At 46.8% G+C, this 13,772-nt stretch overlaps 1 protein-coding gene across 4 annotated transcripts in view; it reads right to left on the reverse strand.

Moving 5' to 3' along the window:
* The window catches only part of MARK2 (microtubule affinity regulating kinase 2), a 76,136-nt gene that overhangs the window by 61,505 nt on the left and 859 nt on the right, over positions 1 to 13,772 (reverse strand). The gene's annotated exons all lie outside the window — the stretch shown is intronic.

Raw genomic sequence — 13,772 nt, forward strand, 5'->3', positions numbered from 1 at the left:
AAAAAAAAAAAAAAAAAAAAAGCTGGAAGAAATTTTGGCTTTTAAAGAGCTCATAGTACACACGCATAAAATACACAAGTCCTTTTTCTTTAAACTCTAAATGATCTTGAAAGAATGCCACAACTTAACTGGTACCATAATACTACATGAAAATGTTCTATCGCATAAGACACAGTAAGGTACATTATGAACATTTATGAAACTGGGAAGATAGTTTTCATTATAGTTTATTTCTTTTCTGCTTTTTTTTTTTTTAGTTCTTATTTACAGTTTTGCCCAGTTTCTTTAGAGTTCTCCTTTATACTTGTTGGTATGTCCATTTTAGTATTTTTCAACATACAAATTGCAGCTATGGGTTGAAAAAGCAAGTCTTCTAATCTCCCTTTTGTAAGCCAACAATTCACCCTTACATATAAGGGAAATATTATAATTTTTTTTCTATTTTAAAGTGCTAAAATAAGTTGTCAATAAAATTTTTAAAATTAGTTTTCCCAAAAAAAATTTTTTTTTTTTTGATATGGAGTCTCGCTCTGTCACCCAGGTTGGAGTACAGTGGCGCGATCTCGGCTCATTGCAAGCTCCGCCTCCCAGGTTCACGCCATTCTCCTGCCTCAGCCTCCCGAGTAGCTGGGACTACGGGCGCCCGCCACCACGCCCGGCTGATTTTTTGTATTTTTAGTAGAGACGGGTTTTCACCATGTTAGCCAGGACGGTCTCGATCTCCTGACCTCGTCATCCGCCCGCCTTGGCCTCCCAAAGTGCTGGGATTACAGGCATAAGCCACCGCGCCCAGCCTTCCCAAAAGTTTTTACAAGAAACTTTTACAAGTAGTACTTACTTCTTATATTTCCTCAAAGGTTCCAGGAAAATGTTGGGATTTCAAAATAAGGATTTATTAGACAGTAATGAAGTGTACAAAAAGATTATAGCACTTACAACTGAAGAAAGCTAGTAAGAGCACAGGAGTACTGAGAACAAACTGAGTTCATCAATGAAAACTTCCATATTTTTACCTTAAAGTACTACCTTAAAAATTATAGATAACACAAGAATACAGAATTACACATTTCATTAGCCAGAAGAATGTGATGTCACCACACATCATTTAGCCTCTGGAAAATGTCACTGTATACTGGTGAGGGAATGAGAGTGAAAAAGGCAACACTGTGTTAATATTATGATGAACAGAATTTTGACTTCGTGCATCACCTGAAACAGTCTGAGGGTCTCCAGATCACAATTAGAACCGAATTCAATATTACAGTGTCCAAAATTCTCAAGTACCTCTCCAGATCTCTCCCAAGACAGGGCATTCCTGATAGGTTAGAGAAAACAGTCTAGAATCAGTTTAAACGCTGTCACCAGGGAAACCAGAATGCTGTCCCTAATAAGTCACCAAGACTGGCTTTACTGCGAGAGGTGGCTCCAGAAACATGGAAAAAAAACAAAAAGCAAAACAAACAAACAAAAACTACACCATGTTTTCTAAAGCAGTGAATCCTTAAATGTACAGAAATCAGAGGAACGAGAGAAAAAAAGGACCAGGTGGTCTGGGATTCTATAACTGAAGGAGATCTTGGACTATCAAAATTCATACCCTGAGCCACGACATAAACAGGGCACAGAAACAGGTTAGGGAGAGTGGAACAAAGAAATGAAAAACCTAAGATGGACTGGAACAAGGACATGATAATGAAGAAAGGGAGTTCAAAGAAACCAAACAAAAAATGAAAGTGAAACAAGTCAGCAGAGGGGGCAAAAGGAAGAGGAAAATACAATGAAAGAAATAGTTCCTGATGAGTTCTTTTTAAAAAAATTTTTGAAATTTTTGTAGAGATGAACTCTCACCATGTTGCCAAGGCTGGTCTCAAGCAATCCTCCAGCCTCACGTGATCCTCCTGCCTCAGCCTCCCAACAGGTGTGAGTCACTATGCCTGGCATCTCCATGAGTTCTAAGGGGACACTGTTACCTTCCCCCAGTCACAGCTGCAATGTGAAAAAACTAAGCAACTTACCTGCTGCTCTGAGAAGGCATGCAGGCTCCAGAAATGGCAAGTGGTGAAGATAAACAAGCAACCAATGGAGACCAAAATCTGAGCTCCAGATTCAAAGTCCACAAATTCCCAGGAGCAGAAATGCCTGTGTCCCTTCAGGTCTCTGAAAGGGAGGTAACAAGAACCTGCCCTTGAAGGCCACTCTACAAGGGAAAAAGGAACCTACAATCATGGGCTGCTAGGTTCCCACGTGGTCTTTAAGAAAAACTGGGTGCTTTCTCCTGTGGCCAAAGGGTCAATACCCTACTTGAAGAAAGGAACATGGCTGAGTGTGTAATCCCAGCACTTTGGGAGGCCAATGCAGGAGGATCACTTGAAGCCAGATACTCAAGACCAGCCTGGGCAACACAGTAAGAACCCATGAGAAAAAAAAAGAAAGGAAGAAAGAAAAAAAGAGAAAAGAAAAAAGAAAGGAACATGATGGTATGAATCCCTGATCTTGGTGCTGCAGAGAACCCTAGGGCTTCCCCTTTGACACACAGATCTCAACTCTCAAAAAACTCAAGCTCTGGTGACTTTGGATTTGGCCTTCTAGCTACAGATGAGGCTACACATCCACCACCATCATTTGCAACACAGAAATATAGGCAGGCAGCGGGTGGTGATTTTTTGATTACTTTAATCAAGAAAACTACTTAATATTTGATGCCTTACAAAACATGAGCTAGGCCGGGCGCGGTGGCTCAAGCCTGTAATCCCAGCACTTTGGGAGGCCGAGACGGGCAGATCACGAGGTCAGGAGATCGAGACCATCCTGGCTAACACAGTGAAACCCCGTCTCTACTAAAAAAATACCAAAAAAAACTAGCCAGGCGAGGTGGCGGGCGCCTGTAGTCCCAGCTACTCGGGAGGCTGAGGCAGGATAATGGCGTAAACCTGGGAGGCGGAACTTGGAGTGAGCCGAGATCCGGCCATTGCACTCCAGCCTGGGCGACAGAGCGAGACTCCATCTCAAAAAAAAAAAAAAAAAAAACATGAGCTAAAAGTGTTATCAGAAGTACATGAATCTCTCCAGTAGCACTCCACTTTTTTTCAGATAGATGACTGGTAAAAAAGCAAACTAGGCCGGGTGCAGTGGTTCACGCCATAATCCCAGCACTTTGGGAGGCCAAGGCTGGCAGATCATGAGGTCAGGAGTTCGAGACCAGCCTGGTCAACATGGTGAAACCCCCGTCTCTACTAAAAATACACAAAAAAAAAAAAAAAAAAAATTAGCCAGGCATGGTGGCGGGTGCCTGTAATCCCAGCTACTCAGGAGGCTGAGGCAGGAGAACTGCTTGAACCCAGGAAGCAGAGGTTGCAGTGAGCCAAGATGGTGCCATTGCACTCCAGCCTGGGCAACAAGAGCAAGATTCCATCTCAAAAAACAAAAAACAAAAAACAAAAAACAGAGATGTTAGAAAAAGCGCCTATAGGACCCCAATGGGTTGAAGATGCCAGGAGAACAAGATTTTTTCAACTGATAACAGAGAAATTCCAAACATCACCCCTTACACTGACCTAGAGTTGTGTGGTGCTCAGATAAAATTCACTGTGTTGTTCAACTGGAACAATAATGGCAATGATTATTCTGCTGTGCCAGGCACTATTCTAAAAGGTTTCTATTCATTAACTCTTTTAATACTCATAACAGCTATACCTATAAGATAGGTACTATTCTCCCATTTTACAGATGAGCAAACAGACACAGAGGGAACCTAAGATGACAGGAGACAATGATCCAGGATTCCAATACAGGAAATCTAGCCACAAAACCTGCTCTTATTGTTTGTCTGAGATACAGTCTCGCTTTGTTGCCCAGGCTGGAGTGCGGTGGTATGATCTCTATTCACTGCAACCTCCACCTCCCGGATTCAAGTGATTCTTGTGCTTCAGCCTTCTGAGTAGCTGGGACTACAGGTGTATGCTACCACGCCAGGCTAATTTTCGTATTTTCAGTTGAGATAGGGTTTTACCATGTTGGTCAGGCTGGTCTCGAACTCCTGACCTCAAGTGATCCGTCTGCCTTGGCCTCCCAAAGTGCTGGGATTACAGGCATGAGCCACCGCGCCCAGCCCACCAAACCTGCTTTTAACCATAGTGGAACCACTTATCAGAAGTCAAAAAGTGTTCAAAAAGTGTGGGACTCTCCACTCAGCTGTGCCATAAGCTCAACATAATCAGTACGCTATGTGACATGGAGCTGGCCTAAGGAACCCCACTTCCTGTGACTGGAGAACCGGTTAATTCAAACTTTCATGGGCAAAAAGACAAAGCAACAATCTCCAAGTGCCTTCAACACTACATGCAAAGATAGCCAATGACAGTCTTTTGTGGCGGAGAAGTAGGGAGTGATGGGGTGAGTGAAAGTCCAGAAGGTGGAGGGGTCAGGTATGACCTGTAGTCCCAATACTCTGGAAACTAAGGTGGGAAAATCACTTGAGCCTAGGAGTTTGAGGCCGCAGTGAGCTATGATCACACCACTGCACACTAGCCTGGGTGACAGGGTGAGACCCTGTCTCTTAAAAACAATAAGGTCAGGCGCGGTGGCTCATGCCTGCAATCTCAGCACTTTGGGAGGCAGAGGCAGGTGGATCACGAGGGTCAGGAGATCGGGACCATCCTGGCCAACATGGTGAAATCCAGTCTCTACTAAAAATACAAAAATTAGCCAGGTGTCACAGTCAGGCGCAGTGGCTCATGCCTGTAATTCCAGCACTTTGGGAGGCCGAGGCGGGCAGATCACGACGTCAGGAGATCGAGACCATCCTGGCTAACACGGTGAAACCCCGTCTCTTAGCCGGGCGTGGTGGCGGGCGCCTGTAGTCCCAGCTAGTCAGGAGGCTGAGGCAGGAGAATGGCATGAACCCGGGAGGCGGAGCTTGCAGTGAGCCGAGATCGCGCCACTGCACTCCAGCCTGGGTAACAGAACAAGACTCCGTCTCCAAAAAAAAAAAAAAAAAATTAGCTGGGCGTGGTGGTGCATGCCTGTAATCCCAGCTACTCAGGAGGCTGAGGCTGGAGAATTGCTTGAATCTGGGAGGTGGAGGGTGCAGTGAGCCAAGATCGCTTCACTGCACTCCAGGCTGGGCAGCAAGAGTGAAATTCCGTCTCAAAAAAAAAAAAAAAAAAACCTAAGAAACAAAAAATTAGCCTGGCATGGTGACCGGTGCCTGTAGCCCCAGCTACTCAGGAGGCTGAGGCAGGAGAATGGTGTGAACCCGGGAGGCGGAGCTTGCAGTAAGCTCCAGCCTGGACGACAGAGCGAGACTCTATCTCAAAAAAAAAAAAAAAAAAAAAGGCTTAGCTGTGTGTGGTGGCGCGCCTGTAGTACCAGCTACTTGGGAGACTAAGGCAGGAGAATTGCTTGAAACTGGGAAGCGGAGGTTGCAATGAGTTGAGACTGTGCCACTGTACTCCAGCCTGGGCAACAGAGCAAGACTCCGTCTCAAAAAAACACAACAAAAAGAAGGTGCAGAAAAAAGGGAGCTGCACGTGGGATATCAGAAAACAAAGCAAAACTCATACTGAAATGGTAATTAGAAGCAATGAGTAGCTCACTGTAGTAAAAACAGGGGCGACCAGCCCCCAAGGACAAGGTCTAGGCTGGAGCTCTGTCTGCAGGTAGTCACACTCACTAATTGCTAAACATTCATATTTTGGCATTTCCTGCTTAGCTGGGAGACTGGGAAACAATCCTACCTGGCTGGGCCTTGCTCCCTGAGAAAGACTCCCTACTGCTATTGCAGGTCACACATGGTGACCCGTAGCTCCCACCTTTCCTACAGGTTGTTTCCTGAAGTCCCTGTAAGCTGCCACAGACCAAAAGCTATTTTTTCTCTCTTTTCTTTCCCAGCAGGCCTGGAGAGACAGTCCCATTGCATGGACCAAAAAAGGCCTGGGGTGTCACTGAATTTAGCAGCCAAATCATAGCAGTAAGGAGTCCTGATCCTCTTCCAGACCCATAAATGAGGAGCCAAAGGCAGACCCAGTTCCTTCCTCCTGGCCAGGCTGAGGGCCTTTTGCCAAGCTGTGAATTGGGAAGGGGGACCACAAGAAGGAGCTATGGCTTAGAGCTTTCAGTGAAAGGTGTATAAAGCAAAGCTGCCTTCAGTTCAGCACAGGGCGGAGAGAAAGCCTCCTCCCTGGAGTGAAGGACCAGCTCAGAGACCCATTCAGTGTTTGGGGAGAAGGGGGTTGTTTACAATAGATGGCTTCCAAACTTCCGCCTCAACGAACACAGCCCCAAAGGAGGCCGACCTTCATATTGCCAACTTCCCAAAGAGCACACAAGAAAATAGGCCGAGGCTGCCTAAAACCAGCTTGACTGGTTCTACAGAGAAGCCCCTGGTCTGCTCCGCCTTCCTCATGTTAAAAAGAAAAAGGCCAAAAAGGTGGCTGGGAGCCAGTCACTGAACACAGCCCTCCTCTCTTCCTGTCCGGCACCAGTTGTCCCTCAGGATCACCTAGCCACCAGTATCAGTGTCCATCTCCCCTCCTCTCCTACCAAATCTTCTGTTCATTTAGTTTTATAAGCGTAAAACTAATAATTTGGTGTAAAAAGGAAATGGATTTACTTTTGCCGTTTTTGCCATTTTCAAATGAGAAATGTAAGGAATAACTGCAAGTGGGGGAAGCGCCAACCCAAAGACAGACATCTGTGGAAAGAACCCCCACAGGGACTGACAAACCTTATTTATCTTGAGATGGGGTCTCACTTTGTTGCCCAGGCTGGAATGCAGTGGCATGATCATAGCTCACTGCAGCCTCAACTTCCCAGGCTCAAGTGATCCTCACATCTCAGCCTTCTAGGTAGCTGGGATACAGGCACGTGCTACCACACCCAGATAACTTTTAAAAAATTTTTTTGGCCGGCAAGGTGGCTCATGCCTATAATCCTAGCACTTTGGAAGGCTGAGACAGATCACGAGGTCATGAGTTCAAGACACCAATATAGTGAAACCCTGTCTCTACTAAAAATACAAAAATTAGTGGGATACAGTGGCATACGCCTGTAATCCCAGCTATTCAAGAGGCTGAGGCAGGAGAATCACTTGAACCCAGGAGGCGGAGGTTGCAGTGAGCTGAGATGACACCACTGCACTCCAGCCTGGGCGACAGAGCAAGACTCTGTCTCAAAAAAAAAAAAATTTTTTTTTTTTGGTAGAAATGAGGTCTCGCTCTGTCGCCCAGGCTGGTCTTGAACTCCTGGGCTCAAGTGATCCTCCTGCCTTGGCCTCCCGAAGTGCTGGGATTACAGATGTGAGCCACCACACCTAACTTGAGAAACTTGAAACATTCTAGACAAAAACAGATATGAAGATAAAGGGATCTAGCCTATTTATATTCATCAGAGGAGGAGCTGTCTAGAGGGCAAGAGGAGGAACTGTGATGCCTCCTCCTCTGAGACACAACTGGAAATCAAGAGGCCAGACTCTCTCTTGGTGTTGTTTTAGAATCAGCTGTAACATCTCAGTCTAAAAGATGAGCAATGATGCCAGGCACGGTGGCTCACTCCTGTAATCCCAGCACTTTGAGAGGCCAAGGCAGGCAGATCACTTGAGTTCAGGAGTTCAAGACCAGCCTGGCCAACATGGTGAAACCCCGTCTCTACTAAAAATACAAAAAGTGGCCAGGTGTGGAGGTGCGCACCTGTAATCCCAGCTACTTGGAAGGCTGAGGCATGAGAATCTCTTGAACCCAGTGGGTGGAGGTTGCAGTGAGCTGAGCTCGTGCCACTGCATTCCAGCCTGGGTGACAGAGCAAGACTGTCTCAAAAAAAAAAAAAAAAAAAAAAAAGATGAGCAATGACCTTCAATGGCCTATACCATAAAGGAAGGGGGCGGGGGGCAGTAACATTCTGCTCAGGAGTCAGAACTTTCAGGGTTAACCTGGGGATAGCCTGGCTCTCCAGCAGTGGGAAGAGGGTGACTTCCTCCCCCACAGGTTTGTAAAGGCTTACTCTTCCCTTTGCTGAGACAGAAGGGGGAAAATGCATAGATAACACTTCTGTGACTCACTCCTGTTTGATGAAGGCTGGGAGGTAGCCTGGAGAATCCAAGCTTCAAGCACAAAACGTACAAATACTGGAATCTCCCGTCAAGAGAAGGACATTCAGCCACCTATCTGGTTTGTCATTTTGCTGAACTTCCACTGAAGGAGGAAGGGCCAGATTTAAACTCCACCCACCCTTTCCACATCCTTCTCAATTTTTGCTTTGATGGGAAAGTGGGGAAACTGGTGGCCCCACCATGGCTAAAAGAGAATAAAATCCTTTCTACACTTCTCAAAGCAGAGGCCTAGCAGCTCCAGTCCACAGCTTAACCAAGCAGAGGGAATAGGGGCTGGCCCTGGTTACCGTAGGAAAGCCTCATCAGGCAGTCTCAGGGAAGGAAGATGACCACCCTCCTCACTCTTTCCATCTGCTGAGGTTACTTCATTCCAATCCATTAACGGGCTTCAAAGTGCTGCTGGGGAGAGTCCATTTAGCAGAGAAGCTATCACAGGGCCAAAGGTGGCGCCCACCCCCTACCCCATTTGTCGATAATGGGCCACAAAGTCTGAGGCTTGGCTGCACTCTAGACATAAAATATTCATTCAAGTCGACATAATACATATATAGGAACCTCATGGAAGCTCCCGGGAGAAGAGTAGTGCCAGCCAGGTGGCTAAGTGCTCAATGAGAAAGAGTTCATGAAGGCCTGGGTTAGTCCTGATCAAATGCCCACAGAGAATTGGGTTGTTCTGTCCAAAGGGGAAACAATCTAGTCTGAGAAGTTCTGACTCCCAAGAGCTCTAACCCTGCAAACCTCTTAAGCAAACAGTCTCAATCTTTTCCTACCTCACAGGCACCAGCTCTGCTTAGGACATTTATGTTGAGAAAAATCTCCAGCCCAATCTTTGGTTAGTCTGAAAGATTCAGTTATCCCTGTGTAAACTTTTATTTGAACCTGCAGCAGGCCAAGTTTCAACAACTGCCTTATATCCATCTGTTTAGCTACTTCCCAAAGTCCATAAACTGGAGAAAAGTAATTTTTTTTTTTTTTTCCTGAGATAGTGTCTTGCTCTGTCACCCAGGCTGAAGTGCAATGGCACAAACACAGCTCAATGCAGTCTCGACCTCCCCAGCTCAAGCCATCCTCCTGCCTCAGCCTTCTGTGTAGCTGCAACCACAGGCATGTGCCACCATGCCCAGCTAAATTTAAAAAAAAATTTTGTAGGTATGGAGTCTCACTTTATTGATCAGGCTGGTCTTGAACTCCTGGCCTCAAGCAATCCTCCTGCCTTGGCTTCCCAAAGTGCTAGGGTTACAGGCATGAGCCATGGTGCCTGACCAGAGAGAAATTATTATAGTTTACTAGGTACAGTTACTTTTACCAGGTTCAAAGGTTACGAACTCCAAGGACTCCCAAAGCCCTTGCTCTAACAACACATCATTCCAGATCCCTACGGTCAAGCTGAAAGTGACACTATTTGGTCTGACATTCACCCACATTCCTAACCAGAAGGCAGCACCATCAAGGAGCCCCTGGCCAGAATCAAAGGACAGAGTGAGAATTAGCACCAGGACACACTGCTGCACAGCTCAGAGTGTGGAGTGAGATGCTAGCTAGCTCATCCAATCTACCTAAGTGACACCAAAAACAAAAAAAATGTATTTACCCAGCAGATCACCTGAGGTCAGGAGTTTGAGACCAGCTTGGCCAACATGGCAAAACCCCGTCTCTACTAAAAATACAAAAATTAGCCAGGCATGGTGGCAGGCGCCTGTAGTCCCAGCTACTCCGGGAGGATGAGGCAGAAGAACAGCTTGAACCCGGGAGGCGGAGGTTGCAGTGAGCCGAGATGGCATCACTGCACTCCAGCCTGGGTGACAGAGCAAGTCTCTGTGTCCAAAAAACAAAAAGAGAAAAAAAAAAGATTATATATATGTCCAGAGTCAACAATGGGGTCCAATGAAGAGTGTTTGGAGTACTTCGGCTATTTATAGGATCTTGTAACTTTGTTTTCTTCACCAGTACTTCCAAACTCCCCTTTCTAGAACTGAGAGAATAAACAATGCCACTCACCACCTAGAAGCCTGACAGCTGCCCCCTCCCTTCCCACTGTAGCAGGAGTGGGGCAAGTTTTCTCTCAATCCCTCTCTCATAGTTTCTGAGGCTCAGAGGTGGGGCAGGTCCCAGATCCAGTAGCCTCTCCCCCAGGTGTTATGAACTCTAGCAGGTGAACTCTGAAAGCTGGACCTTTCTCCAGGCTTGCCTGTGACTGCTGCTGCTGGCTGGAAGGCAAACAGTCATCTTGCTGATTGCTTTCACAACTGCCAAGCTTCCAGGCCAGCAGAGCCATTTGGAAAAGAAGTGAATTGAAAGCTCAGCTCACAGACTAACAATCCCCCAAGCTACCAGCCCCAGATTAGAACCCTCCTTCTGCAAAAGCAAGAAGTCTATGGCTGTGAACAAGCACATCTGGAATCAGGTGTCACAAAAACCATCTTAAAGACAGGGCTTGACTTTTTTTTTAGTCTCCTACTTTCACTGTTATAAGCGAAGTCGACAGCAAACAGGCAATCTCCCTGCAACGCAAGGTTTATTTTTATGCTTCAACATTTTCTGTGTCTGTGTGTTTCAGAGTGATCAAAGGGCTCCTGGAAACAGGTTCTCATCAGCCACATTTTTAAAGAAGAGGGAGAGGAAGAGCAAGAAAAGAGACTGGAGACAACCAGTGGTGTTTGTTTACCTATTTTCTGGTAAAACCAGTTTAAATAATTTAAATTTAAATAAGGTGACAGAAGACCTTTAGGGGAGGAAATCAACCCAACTAAATCCCCTTTTTAAAAAAAATAACATTAAGACTATAGTAATGACCAAGTTTCCATGACTACTTTAGCTAAAATCACAACAGGACCAAGAAGAGGTTTCTTTCACTTGGTGGCATGATCTATTCTCGGAGGTCAGTGTTTGATATACCTGGCCTTGTGACCTGAGGAGCTGCTGTCTGTCTTTTTTCCTATTTTAAAGAATACAAGAATCAGGCCCAGCGCGGGGGCGTGGTGGCTCACGCCTGTAATCCCAGCACTCTGGGAGGCCAGATCACAGGTCAGGAGATTGAGACCATCCTGGCCAACATAGTGAAACCCCGTCTCTACTAAAATACAAAAAATTAGCCGGGCACGGTGGTGCGTGCCTGTAGTCCCAGCTACTCAGGAGGCTGAGGCAGGGGAATCGCTTGAACCCGGGAGACGGAGATTGCAGTGAGCCAAGATTGCGCCACTGCACTCCAGCCTGGTGACAGAATGAGACTCCGTCTCAAAAAAAAAAAAAAGAAAGAAAGAATACAGGAATGTGTCTGGGATAGGTGCATCCAAGGTCTTCCAAAGTCCCTGCTTTTACTGGAATGAGACTTCATATTAAGTCGATACAGTGATTGGCTACCCTGAGAACAGTAGAAGGTATGAAGGGGCTAAGGAGAATCTAAGTCCATAAAGAGTAGAAATAGGATGGGTAATCAATAATCATAACAGGATGACAACGTATGCAGCTACTGCTCTGGGCAAAGTTATCAAAGAGCTTACTTACATTTCCAAATGGTCACTGACTGCTGCTATCATGAAGTCAGTGGATGCGCACTACGGTGGAATCCCTACTATATGCTCAGCAGTACACTAGGCGTGTAAGGAAGAGGGGAAATCAACACACATATCACAGGAAAATACCATGGCAATAATGCATTTACATGTAGTGACAGCACAAAGAAACCACACTGAGGCAGTCTGTTACTCTGCTCTGCTGAACACAATGCTCCCCACCAGCCTCACTGAGAGAGTAGGCACTCCATCGCCACTCCCCAAATGCCTGAGGGTGCCAGTCAGTCACTTGGTCTCCTCCTACCAGCTCACGATCAACAGTCTGGGAAAGTTCTCTGGTTAAGCAGGGTTTACCTGCTAAAACAGAGGTTGTGAGAGGAAAAAGGGTGGAAAAAGCAACCTCAAGAGGGCCTAGAGAAAGCAATTCCCAGTAAGGAGAGATAAACAGCCGGCAGGCAAGGGAGAGAAAGACTGCGAGACACCGAACATGCTCCTCTGTCTCCGAAGACCCACCTGTCCCATGAGAACCAGCTGCCGAACCCAGTGATGAAATGGAAATCAACCATCCCTCCCTCTCAACCCCTATTTCACCCCTAGAAGCAAATAATCCACAAGTAATGAAAGGATCAACCCTGCAGAGAAAAACTCTGCCTAGAACTTCTTTTGAGTTCCTAACTGCCCAGGTGACAGAGAGCCAGGGGTAACAAAATAGAAAAACACAGTAAATGAAAGGACGTAAGACTTTTCAAAGAATGTTCACATGCAAGAGAATATAACAAGCGCTCTACCGGGCTACAAAGAAAGAGGGGAGTAAGAGGGAAACATAAAGGATGGAATGAGCGGAAAGAAGGCAAAAAGCACAGCAGCCCCGGGGCGGAAGCACTTCTTTTTCAAGTCAAGTTTTTTTGGCCTAGTAAAGTTCTCCACCAAGAAAGGTATGACAGGCAGGGGCCTCTGCACAGAGCAGTCAGCAAAGGACGCTAGAGACGGTAAAAGAAAGGGGAGGGGTGGAAAGTGGACGCCTCTGGGATCAAAAGTGAGATGACACAGAAAGGCTAAGACTTGGGTGACAAACCATAGCAGTGATTGCCAGGATGAGGGGGACCGTGGAGTCGTGAGGCTGAGATGTAGCTCGAGAAACTAGCATGCAAAACACCCGGACTTCCTGGGAATTACAAAGACTTAGCCAATAGGAACAGAATGGATACAAGCATGGTGGGGGGATACACAGGACATGAAGAAGGCAGGAGACTAACGTGGAGATGAAAGGCAACGCTGAGTAAAAGGTACAGTAAGGAAGATGCGGTGAGGGTGGAGAAACAGGAAGGCAACAAGCAAGAAAGAAAATACTCTAAGTGCCAGGCACGGGAGTGAAGACACAGAAAGTCATCATGGTTTGTGTTTCAGCGTACGAAGACAGAAAGGCAAAAATTGTGATGCAGCGAGGTCTGGGAAAGGACTGAGCAACAGGTTGTGTTAATACGGTGGGGCCAAGTGTCTTTCGGTTGGGAGGAAGAGCCCAGTAGGCTAGTAGAACCCTCACAGAGAGAAACAGGAGACCCCAGGACCTAAAAGCCAAACCCGAGGGCAAGAGAACAAGAGGGATCCAAAGACTCTGAAGGGAGTGATGATTGGAACCCCAAAGGCAACCTGTGGGAAAACTATGCGCATGACAGCTGTGGGGAAACACGGAAGCGACAAATGCCAGCGCCAGGATCCAGGGAGCTCCTGGAGCAAAGAAGGGAAAGTGATGAGCAAAGAGTAGGCGAAGGATTTGGAAAGGTGATGAGGGTGGAGCTGGTGGGTTGCAAGCAAGAGGGAGAGAACAATTTGGAAAACGAAGAAGCAGGATAGAAAAAGCTGGGGGAACTGCAAGGGGCCAGGGATCGAGAGCGCAGTCCAGGGCAAGGACCCTGAGGGTGATAACCAGAGACTGGCAGAACCGGTGCGGGCGGAGGGGAAGCGAGGCAGGAGAGACGAAGGGAGAGGTGGACAACGATCTGTGGCAAATCGCGGGGTGCTGCTATTCGAGGAGCGGGAGGGTGGCTGCTTTAAGCGTGGGTGGAGGAAGACCAGAAAGGCCCCTGAGAGAAAAAGGGAAGAGAAAGGGAAGCTGGGGAGGTGACACGGAAGAGCGCAGGAGGGCGGTGAGGGGA

The sequence above is a fragment of the Theropithecus gelada genome, chromosome 14 (assembly GCF_003255815.1).
Source record: "Theropithecus gelada isolate Dixy chromosome 14, Tgel_1.0, whole genome shotgun sequence".
Taxonomy (NCBI): domain Eukaryota; kingdom Metazoa; phylum Chordata; class Mammalia; order Primates; family Cercopithecidae; genus Theropithecus; species Theropithecus gelada.